The sequence below is a fragment of the Rhineura floridana genome, chromosome 6 (assembly GCF_030035675.1).
Source record: "Rhineura floridana isolate rRhiFlo1 chromosome 6, rRhiFlo1.hap2, whole genome shotgun sequence".
Classification (NCBI taxonomy): Eukaryota; Metazoa; Chordata; class Lepidosauria; order Squamata; family Rhineuridae; genus Rhineura; species Rhineura floridana.
This window is the reverse complement of record NC_084485.1, coordinates 83,516,429-83,537,499: the sequence shown is the minus strand read 5'-3', so window position 1 is coordinate 83,537,499 and position 21,071 is coordinate 83,516,429. Positions and strand designations below refer to the sequence as shown.

At 41.0% G+C, this 21,071-nt stretch overlaps 1 protein-coding gene across 12 annotated transcripts in view; it reads right to left on the bottom strand.

The window, feature by feature from the left end:
* Positions 1-21,071, bottom strand: part of ZSWIM5 (zinc finger SWIM-type containing 5) — a 170,125-nt gene that overhangs the window by 57,558 nt on the left and 91,496 nt on the right. Inside the window, exon 1 of one of the 12 annotated variants that reach the window (XM_061632788.1) lies at positions 46-378. The exons of the other annotated variants lie outside the window; for them this stretch is intronic. The gene's annotated coding sequence lies outside the window, so the exon portion shown is untranslated. Of the gene's footprint in view, positions 1-45; positions 379-21,071 lie in introns of those variants that run through there. 12 annotated transcript variants of the gene reach the window in all.

Here is a 21,071-nt window from a genome sequence, read left to right as displayed (position 1 = left end):
GAAAAACATCAAAACACAACAGATACCCAAACCGGCTGCACATACCATTTTTAAATAAATGACTGCATCCATGCAGCCTGCGGTGCCTTGCACAGACACATAGACCAAAGGGAGGAGCAAACACCCACGTCTGCAGATTTAGGTGAACTGCTGTGATCCTGGTAGAGAGAAATGCACAAAGCTGCTTTAAAATGAGAGGCCCTAAGTAGACTTGTTTGTATTAGAGGTCGCCATAAACTTCTCTGAGCAGCTGAATAAGCTGCAAGGACGTTCTTCTTGCCATCTGCTCCTTTCCCAGAACATCTCCTGCAAATCAAAAGTCAGTCTGCTGGTTTCTATTCCTGTTAACCTCTAATCACCCACAAGGGCCCTTCCTTGCTTTGCTCTTTATCTGCGCCAGCTAATGCGTGAAGTGGCCTTCACTTCCCATCTGTTCCAGCATTAGTAGAGTTAAATAACAATGAAGCTTGCTCATTTCAAGTATTCACTTACACAGATGCCCTAGTATTAACTCAATTTTCCACTGTTTGCAACTACTATCCATACAGGATTTGGAATGTTTGCTTATTTCAAAGCCAAAACTTAGAACTTTTCCCTATTTACATGGTGCTTACTTACTGCATGTCAGCAGAACAAATCAAACTCCCCAAACCCCCATACCCATCTGTTCCAAATTATTAGAAATATCAAATTTATTAGGCCACGGTCTTTTAAAAAAGGCAGAGAGTGTCTCTTTTTCTTTCAATCAGGGGCCCAAGGCACTAGCCAAAACAACTATCAGGTTGTCATTCTTCAGACAAATGGGTTTGTAATCTGTCCATGCCTACTCTATTAGGCAGTATTTGCAAGGTTGTTCGGGGGGGGGGGGGATAAAATTTTAAGTGAAAAAAAGCTTGGATTTAATCAATCCAAAGCAGTTTGACTAGACTACCCATGCCAGCTGTATTTGTATACCTGTTTTGTAGTAAACCAGACAGACAAATATACAGTAATTCTCATGAAGATGTATAGGAAGTAACTGAAAAGGGCAACTCGATCAATACTGTGTCCTTGCAATACTGTTGGCTGAGATTTCTTGACCTCGAATATTAACAGATTTACTGCATAATTACCCCAACAAATTTGCATAAAATGAAGCTAAATCAAAATAGCGAACGTATCTCACTATAAAGCTAAATATTCAGTCCCTCTGGTTTAATAGTGAATCTATTAAGAATAGAATCTGGCAATTTCACTCATAGACATGTACACACATTCTTATAGTTCAACAGCAAAACTGCATCATGTGCATTTGGATTATTCTGTCATCCTATATAAGTTAATATTAAAAGAGGGAATTAGTTTGTTCAGTGCTTTCCTACAAAACCAAAGGACATTAGTTTCCTAATTCAAAGTGTTTAACTGAATTAATATCTTGCTTTTAATATTTTTAAACAATTAACTGCGTTTTTGAGAGTATTTCACAATGCAATTTTGAGGACATGCAGGGGGCTGAAGGAGGGAGGAGAGGAAGATAAAATCCTCATGCGTGAAAATAGGTCTGTACTGCGTCACCACTGGATGTCATCCACTGAGTTTAATTATACTTGCTCCCAGGTAAGTGTGCATATGATTGCACATAAGTGTGTAGAAGATTCTGTATCTCAATACAGGTGATTGGGGAAGAGGAATTGGAAAGATTTTATGCAGAAGTACAGGAAAAAATTGATCACACACCAAAACAAGATGTGCTGATAATCATAGGGGACTGGAATGCAAAAGTAGGGAACAGAGAAAAACTAGGAATTGTGGGGAAATGGGGTTTAGGAGATAGAAATGAAGCAGGAGAAAGACTTATTGAATTCTGTGAAGCCAATAATTTGTTTCTTGCGGGCACATTGTTTGAGCAACCGAAAAGACGACTTAGGAATCAAATTGATTATATAGTAGCAGAAGATAGTGAAGTTCCATACTTTCTGCAAAAGCAAGACCAGGAGCAGACTGTGGTACAGATCATGAACTGGTAATATCAAAAATCAGAGTAAAGCTAAAGAAAAAGAACAACGCAATCATAATGCCAAAATACAATTTAAATGACATCCCAGAAGAATATACAGGCGGGCCCCGCTTATATGGCAGGTTCCGTTCTGGACTGCCGCCGTAAAGTGGAAATCGCCATAAAGCAAAACCCATTGAAAATAATGGGGTGCGTCGTGTAAAAATGACGCAAAAATGACACAAAAATGTCGCAAAAGCGCAAAAACGGCCTTAGAACGGGGAATTTCCCCTCATTGAAAGCTGCTGCATCAGCTGAACGCCAGAAAACAGAATGCCGGTAAGCGAGGCCCTACTGTAAAGATCAAATAAGAAACAGATTTGAGGCTTTAAACTTAGTTGACAAAGAACCAGAAGAACTATGAAGTCAGAGACATTATCAGGGAAGAATGCAAAAAGACAATACCTCTAGTTTAAAAGAGAAAAAGACCTCAATGGATGACTGAAGAAACTCTTAAAAGAGAGAAGGAAAACAAAAGCAAAAGGAGATAGAAACACGGTTAGAACCCTAAATGCAACTATACAGCGACTAGTACGTAGGGACAAAGAGAACTATTACAATAGTTATTGTATAGAAATAGAAGAGGACAACAACAAGGGTAGAACAAGAGTCCTATTCCAAAAGATTAGAGAAATGAAATTTAAACCAAGAGTAGGGATGCTGAATAATCAACAGGGGAACACACTGACTAACCGAGATAAAGGACAGATGGGAGCAATACACTTAAGAACTATATTAAAAGAGATGCAAGGATGACAGATTCATTCATGCAGGAACCATATGATGAAGAACCAGAAATTTTAGAATGTGAGGTGAAAGCTGCTCTTAAAATACTTGGAAGAAACAAATCACCAGGAACAGATGGCATACCAACAGAGTTGCTACAAGCGACTAAGACTGTAACTGTCCACATTTTGACAAAAATTTGTCAACAAATATGAAAAACAAAACAGTGGCCCACAGACTGGAAGCGTTCAATATACATCCCAGTTCCAAAGAAAGGGGATCCCAGGGAATGCAGTAATTACTGAACTATTGCCTTAATACCCCATACAAGTAAAGTAATACTCAAGATTCTATAACAAAGGCTCTTACCATATAAGGAGCGAGAAATGCCAGATGTCCGATTTAGAAAGGGAAGAGGCACCAAATATCATATCGCAAACACACATTGGATAATGGAACAGACCAAGGAATTTCAGAAGGAAATCACCCTGTGCTTTATAGATTACAGCAAAGCCTTTGACTGTGTGCAGATCATGAAAAACTATGGAATGCCTTAAAAGAAATGGGGGTGCCACAGCATCTGATTGTCCTGATGCGCAACCTATACTCTGGACCAGAGCTTGGAAAAGTTACTTTTTTGAACTACATCTCCGATCAGCCCCAGCCAGCACCACGGTGGCTGGGGCTGATGGGAGTTGTAGTTCAAAAAAGTAACTTTTCCAAGCTCTGCTCTGGACAAGAGGCTACTGTAAGGACAGAATATGGAGAAACTGATTCGTTCCCAATCAGAAAGGTTGTGAGACAGGGTGTATTTTATCACCCTATTTGTTTATATGCAGAACATATCATATGGAAAGTGGGATTGGACCAAGTTGAAGGAGGTGTGAAAATTGGTGGGAGACATATCAATAATTTAAGATATGCAGACAATACCATACTACTAGCAGAAACCAGTAATGATTTGAAATGAATGCTGATGAAAGTTAGAGGAAAGCACAAAAACAGGACTACAGCTGAACGTCAAGAAGACGAAAGTAATGACAACAGAAGATTTATGAAACTTTAAAGTTGACAACAAGGACACTGAACTTGTCAAAGATTTTCAATACCTTGGCACAACCATTAACCAAAATGGAGACAATAGTCAAGAAATCACAAGAAGGCTAGGACTGGGGAGGGCAGCTATGAGAAAACTAGAAAAGGTCCTCAAATGCAAAGATGGGTCACTGAACACTAAAGTCAGGATCATTCAGACCATGGTATTCCCAATCTCTACATATGGATGTGAAAGTTGGACAGTGAAAAAAGCAGGTAAGAGAAAAATCAACTCATTTGAAATGTGGTGCTGGATGAGAGCTTTGCGCATACCATGGACTGCGAAAAAGGCAAATAATTGGGTGTTAGAACAAATTAAACCAGAACTATCACTAGAAGCTAAAATGATAAAATTGAGGCTATCATACTTTGGACACATCATGAGAAGACCTGATTAACTAGAAAAGACAATAATGCTGGAAAAAACAGAAGGGAGTAGAAAAAGAGGAAGGCCAAACAAGAGATGGATTGATTCTATAAAAGAAGCCACAGGCCTGAACGTACAAGATCTGAACAGGGTGGTTCATGACAGATGCTCTTGGAGGTCGCTGATTCATAGGGTCGCCATAAGTCGTAATTGACCTGAAGGCATGTAACAACAACACATATTGAGATTAGAGACCCATTTGGTTAGTGCAACCAGTGGGATTATTAAACAGAGCGGGATCCTCTCTTATGCATCATGTTCCCATTTGTGTTTCTTGGAGGTCACTGATTCATAAGGTTGCAGGTCACCATAAGTCGTAAAATGATAAAATTGAGGCTATCGTACTTTGGACACATAATGAGAAGACATGTTTCACTAGAAAAGACAATAATGCTGGGAAAAACAGAAGGGGGTAGAAAAAGAGGGGTAGAAAAAGAGGAAGACCAGAGAAGAGATGGATTGATTCCATAAAGGAAGCCACAGACTTCAACTTACAAGATCTGAACAGGGTGGTTTATAACAGATATTATTGGAGGTGGCTAATTCTTAGGGTCGCTATAAGTCATAATCGACTTGAAGGCATATAACAACAACATTTCTTGACAACTGTGCGTATGCACACACACAAATCATTTATCACAAATTATGCTATGAAAACTAAATTTTCTGAGATTGAGAAATATGCACAGATTGGTGAATGGCACCTTCAAAAACTGCTTACTATTTCAGCGGAATTGATTCAGTTAAAAGAACAGTAACCTCTGGCTGCTTATGAGCTTTATAAAACCTTTTTATCACAATTGTGTCCCAGATTGTTACAGTGCTCTTACTGGAACAATTCCAAATTTTTGAAAGCAAGTAAAGGTTGTAGTAATTTTAAAAGGAAAAGATCCATGTAAGGCAGAATCACATGGACTGATCTTTTTGTTAAATATGGATTATAAAACACTTCCAGGAATTATGGCAACTAAGGTGAATTAGATTATTTGTAAGCATATTCATACTGATCAAACAGGTTATATAAAAGAGAGGCACCTAATATCATTAGAACTATAAGATTATGTTTATATCCCAGATTTCAAAAGTCCCTACCACTTTGTTATTTCTTCATGCAGCAAAGCATTTGACAGTGTGGCATTGAAATATCTTTATAAAGTAAGGGAGGCATTTGGAATACATTCCACTTATTAAAACTTTAATAATTTCATCAATGACTTTATTGATCTCCAAAAGCAAAAATATTAATCAATTCTTACCTAAATCCTTCTGTTAATTTAAAAAGAGATACAAGGCAAAAAACCCTCCTTTCATAAACTTTGGATTGTATCTAGGGTTGACAGGTCAGAAGCACCCCAAACCCTGAGATTTCAGGGCCACGCCCTAGTGATGTCATGGGGGCGTGCCCTAGTGATGTCATGGGGGCGCGCCCTAGTAATGTTATTAAGCATGATACATTAAGTATCAACCACAGTTGCTTGGAGCTCAAACAAAAAATTCTCTGATTGGAAATTAACCCTAGTGTTGTGGAGATGTTAGATGGGAGCACTCAGGAGTAAAGATGGATGTCCCTGAAGACTGCAATTCTAAACACACTTACTAAGGGCCTAAGCCCCATAGAACTCAACAGGACTTACTTCTGAGTAGATACTGTTAGGATTGTGCTGTTGATAAAGCTTGACTACGGATCCTCTGCAACGATATCAGTATCAAAGCAGGGTTGGCAACCCCTGCCTGGAATGCCCTGCCTCCCTTTTAATATGGCTGCTCCAAAGTTCTTTACAGATTTGACCCTGCAGACAGAGATTTCAGAAATGACTAAGAATTAAGAAGATTCTCTACTCTTTCCTGCCTACTCTGGGGGCTGCTATAAACTCACCTTGACAGCTAACCCAATTCCAGTGAGTAATAATTGACGGACAGAAAACACACATGGCTTGGTTTACCTTCACAGGCAGTAGACTGGAATTCAACAGGGCTGGCCCCAGGCATGCCAGGGCCCTTGGGCACCAGCCTGCCCTGGGCCCTGGCACCCACATGCACCCATGCCCCACCTACCTACCAGGCAGGCGAGCGGGAGGTTGAGCAGGCGAGGAGGGCGGGACGGCAGGCAAGTGAGCAAGTGGGTGAGCAAGCGGGGGAAAGGGCGAGCAAGCAAGCAGGCAGGGGGAGGGTGAGCGAGCAGGGGGAGTGGGACAGCAGGTGAGCGAGTGAGCAGGGGGAGGGCAAGCAAGTGAGAGGGGAGGGCGAGCGAGTGAGTAGGGGAGGGCAAGCGAGTGAGAGGGTGAGCGAGTAAGCAGGGGGAGGGCGAGTGAGTGGGAGGAGAGGGCAAGCGAGGGAGCAGGTGGGGGAGGGCAAGTGAGGGAGTGGGCGGGCAGAGGGTGAATGTGGGGGAGAGCGAGCAAGCGGACAGGGGCCGGCTGGTGAGCAGGCAAGCAGCTCCCTCCCTGCAATCAGCACCAGAAGGAGAGCACTACTCCCCCACCATAATGAGGGGCCCCCAGGCCAGCCGGCAAGTGAGCAAGCAAGCGGGCAGGATGGCAGGCAAGCCAGCAGGTGGGGGGAGGGCAAGCAGGTGGGGGGAGGGTGAATGAGGGAGCCGGCAGGGGCGGAGGGCAAGCGGGCAAGGGAGGGCAAATGAGGGAGCCGGCAGGGGTGGACAGTGAGTGGGCAGGGGAGAGCGAGCGAGTGGACGTAGGCGGGCAGCTCCCTCCCTGCAATCTGCGGCAGGGAGCCTGCCACGGAAGAGGAGCGCTACTCTACCACCATAATGAGGGGCCCTTCAGGGACCCATGGGCTGTGGGGCCCTCGGCCAGGGCCCCTCTGGGCCACCCTTTGGAGCCGGCCCTGACTGGGAACAACAGCAGTTGAAGCCACACTTCCCAGTATGTGAATTCTCTTTTACCACTATTTACCAGAAACCATCATGCAAATAACAAGGTGCATCATCAGTGGGTTTAAGGGGGTTGAGTTGACCACATGGAACCACTGTTGTTGCTTCTAGGGATGTAAGGAAGTAAGGTCAGAGGTAAATGAAATGCAAACCGAAAAAGAAAAGATAGTAATGGTTTCCTAAGTGCAATACCATACCAACCACAACAAGATTGCTATGAGTAAGACAGAAAACTCAGCATCCCACAACCAGTCAGAGTTGCTAACCAAAATTTAAAAAATCCTGGCAGCCGTCAGCCAAGGTCACAGAAATACCAATTCAGCACAACCTGACCTGGGTGCTGCAGTTAGTGCAGAATGCTGCAGCACAATTGCTGACATGAGTGAGACCCTATCAGCATGTAACACCTCTGCTCTGAAATCTGCACTAGTTGCCAATTTGCTACCATGCCAAGTTCAAGGTGTGCTTTCCATGTTACGGGTGCCACATACTACTTGTTCTGCTCTTGTAAGATATCAATCCTTTAGTGTGGCAGTACTTACACTTTGGAACTCCCTGCCTATTGATATTATTTATTTATTTATTTTATTTATTAGTCGCCCATCTGGCTGGTTGTCCAGCCACTCTGGGCGACGTACAAGATAAAACAATACATTAAAACATTAACATTTAAAACCATAACAGTAAGAAACCTAACCCACCCCAAAAGCCTGCCTGAAGAGCCAGGTCTTCAAGGCCCGGCGGAAGCTTATCATAGAAGGGGCATGGCGGAGATCATTTGGGAGAGAGTTCCACAGGGTGGGGGCCACTATTGAAAAAGCCCTCTCTCTAGTCCTCACCAGTCTAGCTGTTTTAACCGGTGGGATCGAGAGAAGGTCTTCTGAGGCTGATCTTGTTGAGCGGCATCCCTGACGATGCTGGAGGCGCTCCTTCAGATAGACTGGGCTAAAACCGTATAGGGTTTTAAAGGTCAAAACCAACACCTTGAATTGGGCAGGCACCTTCATTGTATTTATTTTGGCACCTGCTAAAAACATTTTTGTCTAGGCAAGCCTACCAAGGCATGTAGAAGCTATTATTCTTTTATCTGTTTTTAACTCATTGTTGGTTTTATTATTTTGAATGTTTTAAATACCTGTCTAATGGTTCTTGCCAATAATTGTATTGTTTTAATTCCTTCTATAAACCGTGTTGAGGTTTCTTACAATAAACCTGTATTTACAATGTTGTAAATAAAATATATAAATAAATTTTGGAGTCACTGTGGGTCTCTTTCCTCTTTTAGGAACAAAGGAATCTGCCTTACACCAAGTCAGGCTATTTGATACCATCAAGCTCAGTACTGATGACATGGACTAGCATTGGCTCTCCAGGACTTCAGGCAATAGTCTCTTCCAGAGATTGAATTTTGGACCTTTGCATGCAAAGCATGTGTCCTACCGCTGAGCTACAGCCCTGTTTAAAAAAGTATCTTTTAAAATTGTTCTTTTCAATTCACTAATGAATGCACAGCATAGTAGAGCAAATCCACACTATTCATTTAAAGCACATCCAACATACATTTGAAGCACATGAATCCTACCACAGAATCATGGGAACTGTAGTTTGTTATGGGTGGTGAGAACTATTACTGTGAGGGGGAAACTACACTTCCCAGGATTCTCTGGGGGAAGTCTTATGCTTTAAATGCAAGTTAGATGTGCTTTAAATGTATTATGTGGATCTGCATTACTTCACAAACTTTGCCTGCATATAAATCATTTTAATTGCATTTTAAAATGGAAATAAGCTACAAAGTTTACTGGGTGACATGGGCTACGCACCATCTCTCAGCCTAATCTGCCCCTCAGGGTGAAAACAACAGAGGGGGACCATGACCACCCCAAGGAAGAAGGGCACACTTAAAACGTAGAGGAAATAATAATTTACAACCATAGTGTGAAATCAGATACCTATCAAGACATAGTATGAATAACTATTTATATAACCATGAATGTCAAAGATGTTTATTATTTACACAACCTGTAAAAATATTTATAGTGCAATTCTATGTGTGTTTACTCAGAAGCAAGTCCCAATGAATTCAATGGGGCTTACTCAGACAAGGAAGCATGCACAGGACTGAAATTCAGTGATAAGGAACTTCATTCACCCAATCCCAAATTCAGAAAAATGCTACTTTAAGCTGTTTTGCAACTGTTTTATACTTGTTTTATGGTTACTGGATTTTAAATGGCTTTATTTCTTGTTGTGAGCTGCCTTGGTTTCCAGCCCTACCTCACAGGGTTGTTGGAAATATTCCATATACACACACACTGGAGATGTAAAAATACATACATCCCATATAATAGTTTATTGTCAAAACATTCTCAAAAGATTTACAACACAATCCTTTTCTATGTTCACTCACTGTTTCAAAACAAGTTATGAATAAGGCAAATAAACTGCCCTCTTCAACAGTCCAGTAAAATTTAAACTTGTCTTGACCCCTTAATTAGAAAAGTATAACACTGCAGCATGTACTTTTTAAAACTTCTGTTCAAAAATTATTTGAAAGATAAAATGTATATGCCATTTTTGCAAGTAATTAAAAAAACCTGCATGTACTTTTATAATTATGACTAACATTGTTTACTGTGCATGCCCACCAAGATCCTGCTGTGATCTTCTGTTGCAGTGCAATCCTATGCATGTTTACTAAGAAGCAAGTCCCAATCCTCTACAGAGAAAGTACTCTTATGCTGCTGAAAGCTATACATTTACTGAATGCCTGATGTGAGACAAGCAGGTAAAGAAAACTGTTTTCAAGATTTGCAATGGGCTCTACCTGTTGCCTGGAGGTCAGCAAAACTCTTGTCAATCACAACCCTGACTTTACTTACTGACAAAAAGCCTGAAAGGGCAGAGATCAGAGCAGCTGGTACTAACAGAAATTGTGTGGAGGGAGCTTACATTTTGGTTTATATCTTTTGAACCAGGCCACTTAAAAACTTTTTAAAATGAAAGCTAAGAGTTCAGGGATTAAGGGGACTCACCCAGAGACCTGGAGAGGACCCCCAAAAGCCGGAGTCTCTGGACAAAAACTGGAGACCTGACAACCCTAGTTGTATCCAACTAAAGAGTAAACCCACTGAAATTAATGGACTGAAGTTTAGTTTTCACTCAGTTGTTTTCAGCCCAATGCTCCAGCCTATCAAGGGGACTTTGAATTTTGTTTCTGTCTTCCACGGTATTAGCTATGCCCCCCAATTTTGTATCATTTGCAAATTTGATAAGCATGCTCTGTATCTCCTCATCCAAGTTGTTAATAAAAATGTTGAAGAGCACTGGGCTCAGGACCGAGCCCTGTGGTACCCCACTCATTTCTTCTACCCAGTTTGAGAAGGAACCATTGATAAGCACTCTTTGAGTACGATTCTGGAGCCAACTGTGGATCCACCTGATAGTTGTTCCATCCAGCACACACTTAGCTAGCTTGCTGATCAGAATATCATGGGACACTTTGTCAAAAGCTTTGCTGAAGTCGAGATATATTATGTCCACAGCATTCCCACAGTCTACAAGGGAGGTTACCCATCATAAAACGAGGTAAGATTAGTTTGGCAGGATCTGTTCTTCATAAATCCATGTTGGCTCCTAGTAATCACTGCATTGTTTTCAAGGTGCTTACAGACTGACTGCTTTATAATCTGCTCCAGAGTGTTCCCAGGGATAAACATTAGGCTGACTCGTCTGTAGTTCCGCGGTTCCTCCTTTTTGCCCTTTTTGAAGATAGGGACAACATTAGCTCTCCTCCAGTCATCCAGCACTTCACCAGTCCTCCATGATTTTGGCAAGATAATAGACAGCAGTTCTGAGAGTTCTTCGGTTCCTTCAATACTCTAGGATGCAGTTTATCGGGCCCTGCCGATTTGGACTCATACAAAGTGATTAGGTATTCCTTGACCATTTGTCTATCAAGCTCAAGCTCCAATCCTGCCCCTTCTACTTCATGTTGTTGTTGTTTTGTTTGCTGCCCTGGGCTCCTGCCCTGGACTCCTGCTGGGAGGAAGGGTGGGATATAAATCAAATAATAAATAAATAAATAAATTCCTAGTTAAGTCCTTCTTCGAAAATGACAAGGAAGATGTTGTTGCATGTCACATGGGCCTCTTGGTAGTATCCTTGCTGGTCAGAAATCTTGATTTATAGAGTTTTACAGAACAGATGGCACAACTTCATATTATAAGTGGAAAATGACTCAAGGCATCTAAACTATTAAAATCTATTTGTCACCATTCTTATAATGGAGGCGTATTGCAGGATGCCTCAGTAAAATTAAAACTCCTGATTAAAACTGCTCTGGAGAATATTACTATTCAATAAACAGACTATGCTGGACACATTCATTTGTTTTGGGTGCAGTGCAAACATGTATAATGATACCACATAATGACAAGATCTATCATCAGGGTGACTACAAGGAGGAAAAATGCAGATGTACAATGAAGGGGCACTTGTCCTCCATGAAATCCATGAATATAAATACTCAGGGAAAAACACAGATCTGAAGGCTAAGGAGAGTTGTAAGGCCTGGAGTTTAAGAGTGAGTTTTTTCTCTCTCTTTTTCCCCTTTTGGTCTGAAGAGATAATGAAACTGAACTTGCTTTTCAGATATCCAGTGTTATATAAAACAAATGCATGTATGTACACATTTATTTTATTTGTATTAGAGTACAATCCTAATCCCCTGAGCAGCACTGCTGGAGGAGGTCAGGATTTCGCAGAAGTGCCCCACCAAAATTACATGGCGGATCCTGAAATTGGGCATTTTTGGTGTGTGTGTGTGTGTGGAGATGGCCAACGATGGATCTGCTGGGTCTTAGGTCAGACTGTTTCACTGAAAAGGGCCTGACCTGGGCCGCTATGCTACACCAGCCAGGAGCTGGCACAGCAAAAAAGACCCCTCCCCCCCCAAAAAAACTTCCCACCTTCTACCCTGACTGGCGAGCAGAACTGTGGATGTGTCAGAGGATCTGCCAATGTCTCCTTGACCCCTCTTAGGATTACTCTGCCCATCACCTTATAAAATAGACTTTGAGGTAACATACAATAGTTTAGATAAAAACAACAATTCAAAAAATTAAAATACAAAAATACAGTTGCATTTCACATTAAAAAGTAGATCAAAACTAAACCTGCCAGGAAGTAAACATAAAACAAATTGCCCACCACAGATCACTAAATCAACTATGAAGAAATAAAGCAAACTCATAAGGACTAAAAGATAAACAAACCACTATCAAAAATAGAAACTAATAATAATAATGTCACTCCTTAAAAGATACAGTATTAATCTAAAAATGTATCAATTGTTTGAAAGATAATATATTTAAAAAAGATGGATTGGAGAATAAAACATTTGCTTGCTGCTGAAAAGATGTTAACAAAGGTGCCAGGCAACCCTCTCTAGGGAGAGCATTCCACAGCCAGGGGGCCACTGTTGAAAAGCTCCCTTCTTTTGTAGCTGCCTTCAATATTTCATTCTGAGAGGGTACTTTGAAAAGAACCTCTGCTGATTATCTTAGGGAACTGGCAGGAACACATGGAAAGAGGCATTCCTTTAAGTACCTGAGGTCCTAAACTGTACAGGACTTTATAGGTTAAAACCTGCACTTTGTATTGGACTTGGAAATAAACTGAAAGCCAGTTTAAGCAAAAAATGACTGGCATACTGTGTTGGTAATGCCCAGTCTCAGTAAAATCTCTTGTCCCCGTATTCTTCACCAGGTGATGATTCTGCACCATCTTCAAAGCCATATAAAATGCATTAATTCAAATGGGGGGGTGTCACCAGAGCATGGATTATTGAAGCCAGGTTATCTACATCCAGTAGGGCTGATGTCATGATATAATTCAGGTACTATGGAGTTGGAAAAAAGGAATCCAGAAAGAAAATTTCAACAAGGTATTGGAAAAGATAGGTTAAACACTTTATCTCAGGTGGTCTACGCTTTCTAGACATATGGAATGCATACACTTCAAGCCATAGTAAATGTAAAGTTCTAAAATGACATTTATTCCATTTCTCATTCCCTAGCTATAGTGACCATGCACATTACATCTTCCTGAAGTTTTTCCATAGGCATAATCTGTACAATGTCTGTCTTTCCTGCCCTGTGGAATTACAGGGACAACTAGATATTTACTTTGCAGTGTTGATTTTGTTGGAAAAGCTATGTGTTTGGATTAATGACTGCATTGTTTCTGAAGCAACTCTGGCCTTCAAGTAATGGATTTGTTTCAGGCTTAAACACAGAGCCATTTTCCTTACCATTTCATGGTTGATTTCGCACATTGCTGCAGAGGCAACAAGAGCTGGGCAAAAGTCTGGTTTACAATTCCAAAAATACAATTTCAAACAGCTCAAGGAGAAAAGCTGAAGCCTACTTCCTAAATAAAGTCTAATGCTCTAAACAAATTTCTAACCCTGAGAGAGACTGACATTGTATGCAAATCAAGGCAGGTGTGATCCACAAATCCATGACAAACATGATTGGAAGGGATTGTGAATTTATGTTGAGCTGTTACCATGAGGGGAGGATAAGCGAGAGAAAGAGAGATTATGTGAGTACACAGTAGACCCATCACATTCTGTGTATATAAGAAGCCAGGTCTCAGATAGATGCCGTCAACACAGTACAAGATGCTAAACTGATGGAGTGACAGGAGGCTGATAGGGGCCGTTGGACTGGGTGGAGGGGGACTGCCAAATCCAAACTCCCCAGCCTGATGCACAGGGGGTTTAGTTTGCTCTGCTATTTTTCAATTGTACTGTCTTTTAATGTTATGTTTTAAACTTTTGTACAATGTGTAAAGCAGTATAAAAATGTATTAATAAATTAATCAATGAATAAAATAAACTTCATTTTTTATCAATAAATTATTCAAGTCCTACCAGACCATTCCAGTAACGGATATTCCACAGTGTCTATGCTTGAAAGGTATTTACTAATTTTCATAGATGGCACAGTTCAAAAGGTATACTGCTATAAACAAAGCCTATTCACTAATTTTACAAATCCATGAACCTATTTATAAATACTAGCTCTCTACTACAGAAAAGGTGATATCCAATATTAGTCATACTCAGAGCAGACCCACTGAAATTAATGGGCTTAATCCAAAGTCTTTATTTATTAGCCAAAGGCCATCAATTGTACAAAAACAAAAACACAAAAACAGCACTTCTCAAATCTCCATGTTCCAACAATGCTAAAAGACAGTAAAACATAACAAAAAATTAATACAGATTTAACAAAAAAATTAATACAGCAATTAATACAGATACAACCTTTTAACTCCATAAAAAGATAAATGTATGCAGTACCTATATATGTCAATTAGTGCTGCCAAGCAAACTGCAGCATTTTAAAAGTTAAAAACAATTAAAACAGATTTAAAATGGAAAGCTAATCAAACAAACCACGAAACTCAAAGCGAAGCAGCCTCCTTCGTTGCCATCTTTTTTCTTGCAATCAGCTTCATCCATTAATTTCAATGGATTTCAGTTTCATTTCTGGGTATGCCTAATGTTTGATATCACCCATAGTGTTTGGGGCCCTCGTTTTGGAGAGGGAAAAAAATATTACTGAGCTGTTCAATAGCCCCCTCACAGAATTAGACTTCCTGACCACTATGTTTACAGCAATATATCACTGCTGATCCAGTTTGTGATCTACTCATATACATTTGCCAGTAGCTATGTTACCTGGCCAACTGTTCCTCGCTTGCACTTTGAACAGTCTGAAAAGCTTGAAACCAAATCCTCTAGTAATTAGCTGGGCAAAATACCTCAGGACCTACTCACAAACCATGTCTTGATTATGGATGGCTTCAAGCATCCACTTAGTGGTAACAATTCTGCGTATTTCATATGCAAAAAAAACATTGTTTTCTAAAGTGAAGCCCTCAAGCTCAGAACAGGTTCTGGGGGCAATGTTTTGGTGAGCTCTGTCTCAATCACAATATCCTTTTTCTCCATATTAGTGAACTGTCTGTTCTCATTATAGCAACTATACCTGACTTCACTTGTCCTGTGTATTTGCTATTAGTAATACAGCCACCATACTAAAGACACGCTATTCATTTCTGATGTAATGGAAATTTGTTCCACTTGGTGGGCATTTTAATGAATTGTTTTCAAGTAGCTGTTCAACTTGCATAGCATTTTTTTAAAGAAAAATTTATAGACCACTTGATCAGAAAGTTCTCTAAGCAATACATGTGCTAAGGAAACATAGGAAAATAATTGAATCTTATACTGTTGCACAGCATTTTAGCCATACTTGGCTGTTAGATGTGCAATGCAAATATTGTACAAGCTTCTCTATATCATAGGCAGCAAACATAAAAGGGGAAGGCAAAATTCCAGCTAATTAAATTGCTCATTTGGAGTCATATTTTAAAGGCAGGAACAGGTTATTGGACATTTGGCAAGTTTTGTCTGACATTCTCTAAACTACTTATATTTTTAAACTCTCGATGTAGGAGGTTGAATGGGTCAGTCAAGAACCTTGTGCCTTTGCCTAATACAGATGTCAAGTTCAAACTCATGAGGATCTATGTTCCCATTTGAACTACCCAGTAACATACTCCCCCCTACACCCACAAATGCCTGCCACGTGCCTCATACAATGACCCTCTGGATTGCCTCAGCAGAAGCTGCCCTGCAGGAATGCCGGCTTGCATTCCAGAGGCACTTTGCAATCATTTCCATGGCTTCAGCAAGGAGAGGCATTTCAGAAAAAGAGCCAGACTGAGGCGCTCAGCCAAATTTCAGAATTACAACACATAATTTAGGAGGAACTGGGTAGCTGGCTTTGCAACCTAAGTAATCAAGAGCAAAGAAATTACCATCTTTATGCCACTGGAGAGATTACCTTTTGAGGAAGATGTAACCTCCGAATACTTCTCTATTAGATCTTCTGGTTTGTTTTGCGTACCGAGTTGGAATGCTCCCGAAATCAAAACACTTGTTAATATGGAAGTCAAGCAACTTAAATTCCTGCAATACAGGCCGTCTTTATAAAACAGGCCAACAAAATAGCTTGTACAAAAGTCTGTGAAAGCAGCAAAAGTGCACAATCCTGGGCGGGGGGGCAGGGTAATAGCATTGTTAGGCCTGTTTAAAGCCAGTCATTCTTGACTGATTTTCACAATAGGCTTGCTGCTTTCAGAGCCCAACCAACCACTGCATGCTTCCTCAAATGCTGTTTGATCCAACACAATTCTGATGCAGCAAGGAGGAGGAATGTTAGAAAAACTGCACTGTATTTAGACAGTATCAACACTTACGAGCTTGTCAGTACTGCTGAAGATGAACCATCCATGACAGGATTTTTCTGATGTGATATAAGGTCATGTAAAACCAGCACTGCTCTTGACACAGCACACACAGACACAGTCACTGCATAAGTAAGTTTACCTATCTGCAGTGCTGATGGCATGAGTCTGTGCAACCCACACACATTACAGTACAGATTACGCAGGTCAGCTGCACATCAACATGAATCCATCATGGAGCCTACCCATGGATTTCAACTAGTATAGGCACCAGTTGATGTGACACCACCTAGTGCCAACACCAGTCTTGGTACCACGTAGATCCCACCAGCAATTATAGCAGCTGTGAAAACAGATCACTTGATTTGCTTGGCTGTCATAGTACAACCAGCCTGTGATGTGGTACAAACTGCACAGGTCAATTGTGCATTAGTGCACAACCAACATAAATCGTCCAAATATGCACTATTGGCATAATAACCTCAGACTGGCAAACGTGTGGCTAAATACTGTGTGGCAGTGGATGGTTATGGTTAATTAGTTCAGAAAAACTCTCTCTCTCTCTCTCTCTCTCTCGCTCTCTCTCTCTCTCACACACACACACACACACACACACACACAGAGTCTTGTAACTCTCCTGTGGCATGCTTGTAGTTAGTAAATACAAGTGGCACAAAAAAGACTTGGGGTTTTTACCATTTTAAATCAATCTGGGTCCAATTTTGGATACTAAACCAATCTGCCTCTTTTGTACTTCCAGTTTATTGGGGGAGGGGAAGGACTCTCCTTGGTGCAAAGTCATTTCACAAGTTTTATTGGAACTAAGCTCTGCAAGTCTGGAAGCTCTCTTACCATTTCCTTTAAGGTCTTCAGCGCTGTTAAATATTAACTGTAAAAAATAATCATATACTTCACATGACAAAGACACTAACAATCTGACTTCAATAACTCAGATGGCAATGAAGGGAGTGGCCTTGTGGATTTTCATACTTCTAAAGCCCCTCAGGCATTAGAACAAAGACACCCATTTCCTCTCTGAAAGTTTCAAAGCAGAAATCGCAAGCTTTTCACAGCAGACCACATCAATGCATTCTAATGCTACATCTCTCATGGTGCAGTCAGCTTCAGAGCTGCACATAAAAACACCCTATAGATGAAATACACAGGATGAGCTCCACAGGTCTTAGAGCTAAAGCAAATAAGCCAGAAGTGCCTAGTGAAAAACACTAAATACAACAAACAAAACTGGCTCTCCTTTTTGGCACTCAGGACACAACCAGATGTGACATCAAGAGATCAGTGATCAGATTTCCCACTGTTGTTTTGTTCAAGTTTAAAAGCAGCTGCAAGGTCTCCCTGAATCTGAACAGGAGTGCAGTTTTGCAGGAGAAGGGGTTTAACTCTTTCCTCTCAAAGATGAGGATTCCAGATTGATAATCTGAAAATTATTTATTTATTTATTTATTTATTAGATTTATTAGTCGCCCATCTGGCTGGTTGTCCAGTCACTCTGAGCAACATACACAAAAAAGCATACAAATACATTAAAACAATAAAATCTCAACCAGGAATAGCTAAAAACCTAACCCTCCCCAAAGGCCTGCCTGAAAAGCTAGGTCTTCAAGGCCCAGCGGAAATTCATCGTGGTAGGGGCATTGCGCAGATAATTTGGGAGCGATTCCACAAGGTGGGGGCCTTGAAAAGGCTCTCTCCCTAGTCCTCATCAATCTCGCTGCTTTAATAGGTGGGATAGAGAGAAGGTCTTTCGAGGCTGATCTTGTTAAGCGGCATCCCCGATAGGGCTGGAGACATTCCTTTAGATAGATGTGGCCAAAACCATGCAGGGTTTTAAAAGTCAAAACCAATACCTTAAACTGGGCCCGGAGAGCAACCGGTAGCCAGTGTAAACTCCTTCAACACTGGAGTGATGTGCTCTTGGGCCATCCTATTCTGTTGTACCACATGTACATGACACCATAGTGGACACAGGTTAGAGGGAGATATTTAAAACCGCACCTGGTTAGTCACCTGGCATAAGGGACACTTGCAGGGATGAGGCTAACCACATGTGCTCTTCACCCTTGCCCATCCTGGTTCATTGGAAATAGCTGAGAGAAATTGATCGGGAGAGTAATGGCTTTCCAACTGCAGATGTTCCTGGATAAAACAGATTTAGATCAATTCCATCTGGCTTCAGACTTGAGAACAGCTTTGATTCCCCTTCCTAGTTGCCCTGATCAATGATCTTTTATCAGGAGAATGTGCTACCCTGTTTTCTTCTCCTCAACCCCAATGCAGCTTTCAATACTCTTGAATCCTCTTGGAGTGAACAATATAAATTGTGAATTGGGGGCACTGTTTAGTGCTGGTTCTACTCCCGCTTGCAGGGCCATCACCAGAGAATGGCATTGGGAGACTCCTTGATTCCTGCACTGAGCAGAGGATTGAACTTGATGGCCTTATAGGCCCCTTCCAACTCTAATATTCAATGATTCTATGACATGGTATTTAAGCTGTGTGGTCCCACAGTTCTGTTTTGTCCCCAATGCTGTTTAACACCTATATGAAACTGCTGGTAGGTATCATATAGAGATTTGTAGTGCAGGGAGGCTGTGCAGGTGCTTAACCAACGTCTGGAGGCAGTGATGGGCTGAAGAGAGCCAATAAACTGAAGCTGGTGGTTGTGTTGGTCATTTGTTTTCATGTCTGGAAATTAGGTGGGTGGCCTGTTCAAGATGGGGTAACGCTCCCTGAAGAAGCAGTTTCGTAGTCTGAGGGTTCTTCTTGATTCTAAGCTGGCACTGGAGCCCGAAGTGGTCTAGATGGCAAGGAGCACTTATGCCCAGTTCTGGTTGGTTCACCAGCTCTGGTTTTTCCTTGACCAGGAAAGCCTGGCCTTGTGTTATCCACACTCAAATAACTTTCTGTGTAGACTACTGAAATGTGTTCTATTTGGGACTTCCTTTGAAAATGATCCAAAAGCTACAGCTGGTGCAGAATGGTACAGCCCAGTTCATCATCAGGCACAGCCAGACATATCACACTAATCCTGATTCAAGATGTTATTAGTCTATAAAGTTCTAAATGTTCTGGGGTCTACATACCCAACAGAATGCATTTCCCAACACTTGCCACCTGAAGCCTTAAGATCTGCTGGAGAGTCCCTGACCATGGTTCTGCCGGCTAGTGTGGTGGGCAAGATGGTGACACAAGACATGGCATTCTTGGTGGTGGCATCCTGTTTACAGAACTCCATCCTGACTGAGATACAAAAATCCTCCACATTAGCTATATTTAGACAACAAGTAAACATATATATATTTATTTGAAACCCGATGATGTTGATGCTGGTTGGAGCTTAGGCTTAGTACTGCTGGGGCTCTTTTTTATATAATGGATATATGATTTTATTTTGTTCCCCTTGACCCCTATGCAGCTTTCAATTCTCTTGAATCCTCTTGGACTGACTATGTAAGTTGTGAATTGGGGGCACTGTAAAGTGCTGGTTCTGCTCCCACTTGCAAGGCCATCACCAGGGAACAGCATTGGGAGACTCCTTATATTTTATATAATGGATGTATGATTTTACTTTGTTTTATTTTACGTTACTGTTTATATTGTATGCTATGTTGTAAGCTGCCTGGACTCCGATCTGGAGAAAGGGTGAAAAAAATAAATAAATCAAGTAGTAATTAAGAAAATGCTTATCCAAGAATGAAAGAATATGATTACCCAAGAAAAAAGGAATAATAATTGAAATACAAAAATACTTCAAAATAATTCAAATACGAAAGGTCAGCTCATGGGTAAGACATCCCTTTCCTAAGATGGCCTCCCCATCTAGCTTTTGGAACTATTTTCTTTCAGAATTTGACTGTAAAAAGTGCTTAAGCCCTGCAGCTGCCTCCTGTTTTTAACTGGAATTGGGCAACACCTGACCAATACCCTGCCTTTCCAGTTGTGTGACAATATAAGCCTAAATAAAGAGTTATGGGGAAGAAGGGAGGTGGTGGTCCATGTCTGTAAAGCACCCACAGCATAAAGCTAATCTCTTAATATTTGTATTTTATTTTAATATATTGATATCCTACTTTTATTTCATTGTGGAACTCAAGGCGATGTACACTGGGTTCCCCAACTGTCTCTCATCCAGGCACTGGCAAGCCCCAAACCTGTTTAGCTTTTGCAATGTGGCCATATCGCATGCCCTCAGGACTAACTAATAAGCACCAACTATCATTAGTAACAGAGCAAATCGCAGAATGGCATTTGCACGATCCAGGGGAACATAAGGAATGTTTTAAAAAGTTCTATTCACTTGGTTATGTGTGAATCTTTCATAGTAGGATGGAGCTGCAATATAAGGTAATCTTTCTCAAAATTCTGTTGCTTCCCTTCTCCTCAAAGCAAAAGAGTAATTTTCCAGCAATATGCAGCCATGCACATCCATGAGCTGTTATTCAACCAGTGGCAAGTACTTCAGCAGTGACCTACAAAGTTTTAAGGAATTTTTATTAAACATACAAAATGGGATAGTGGAAGTAAAATGGAAAAAGTATTCAATCTACAGACAA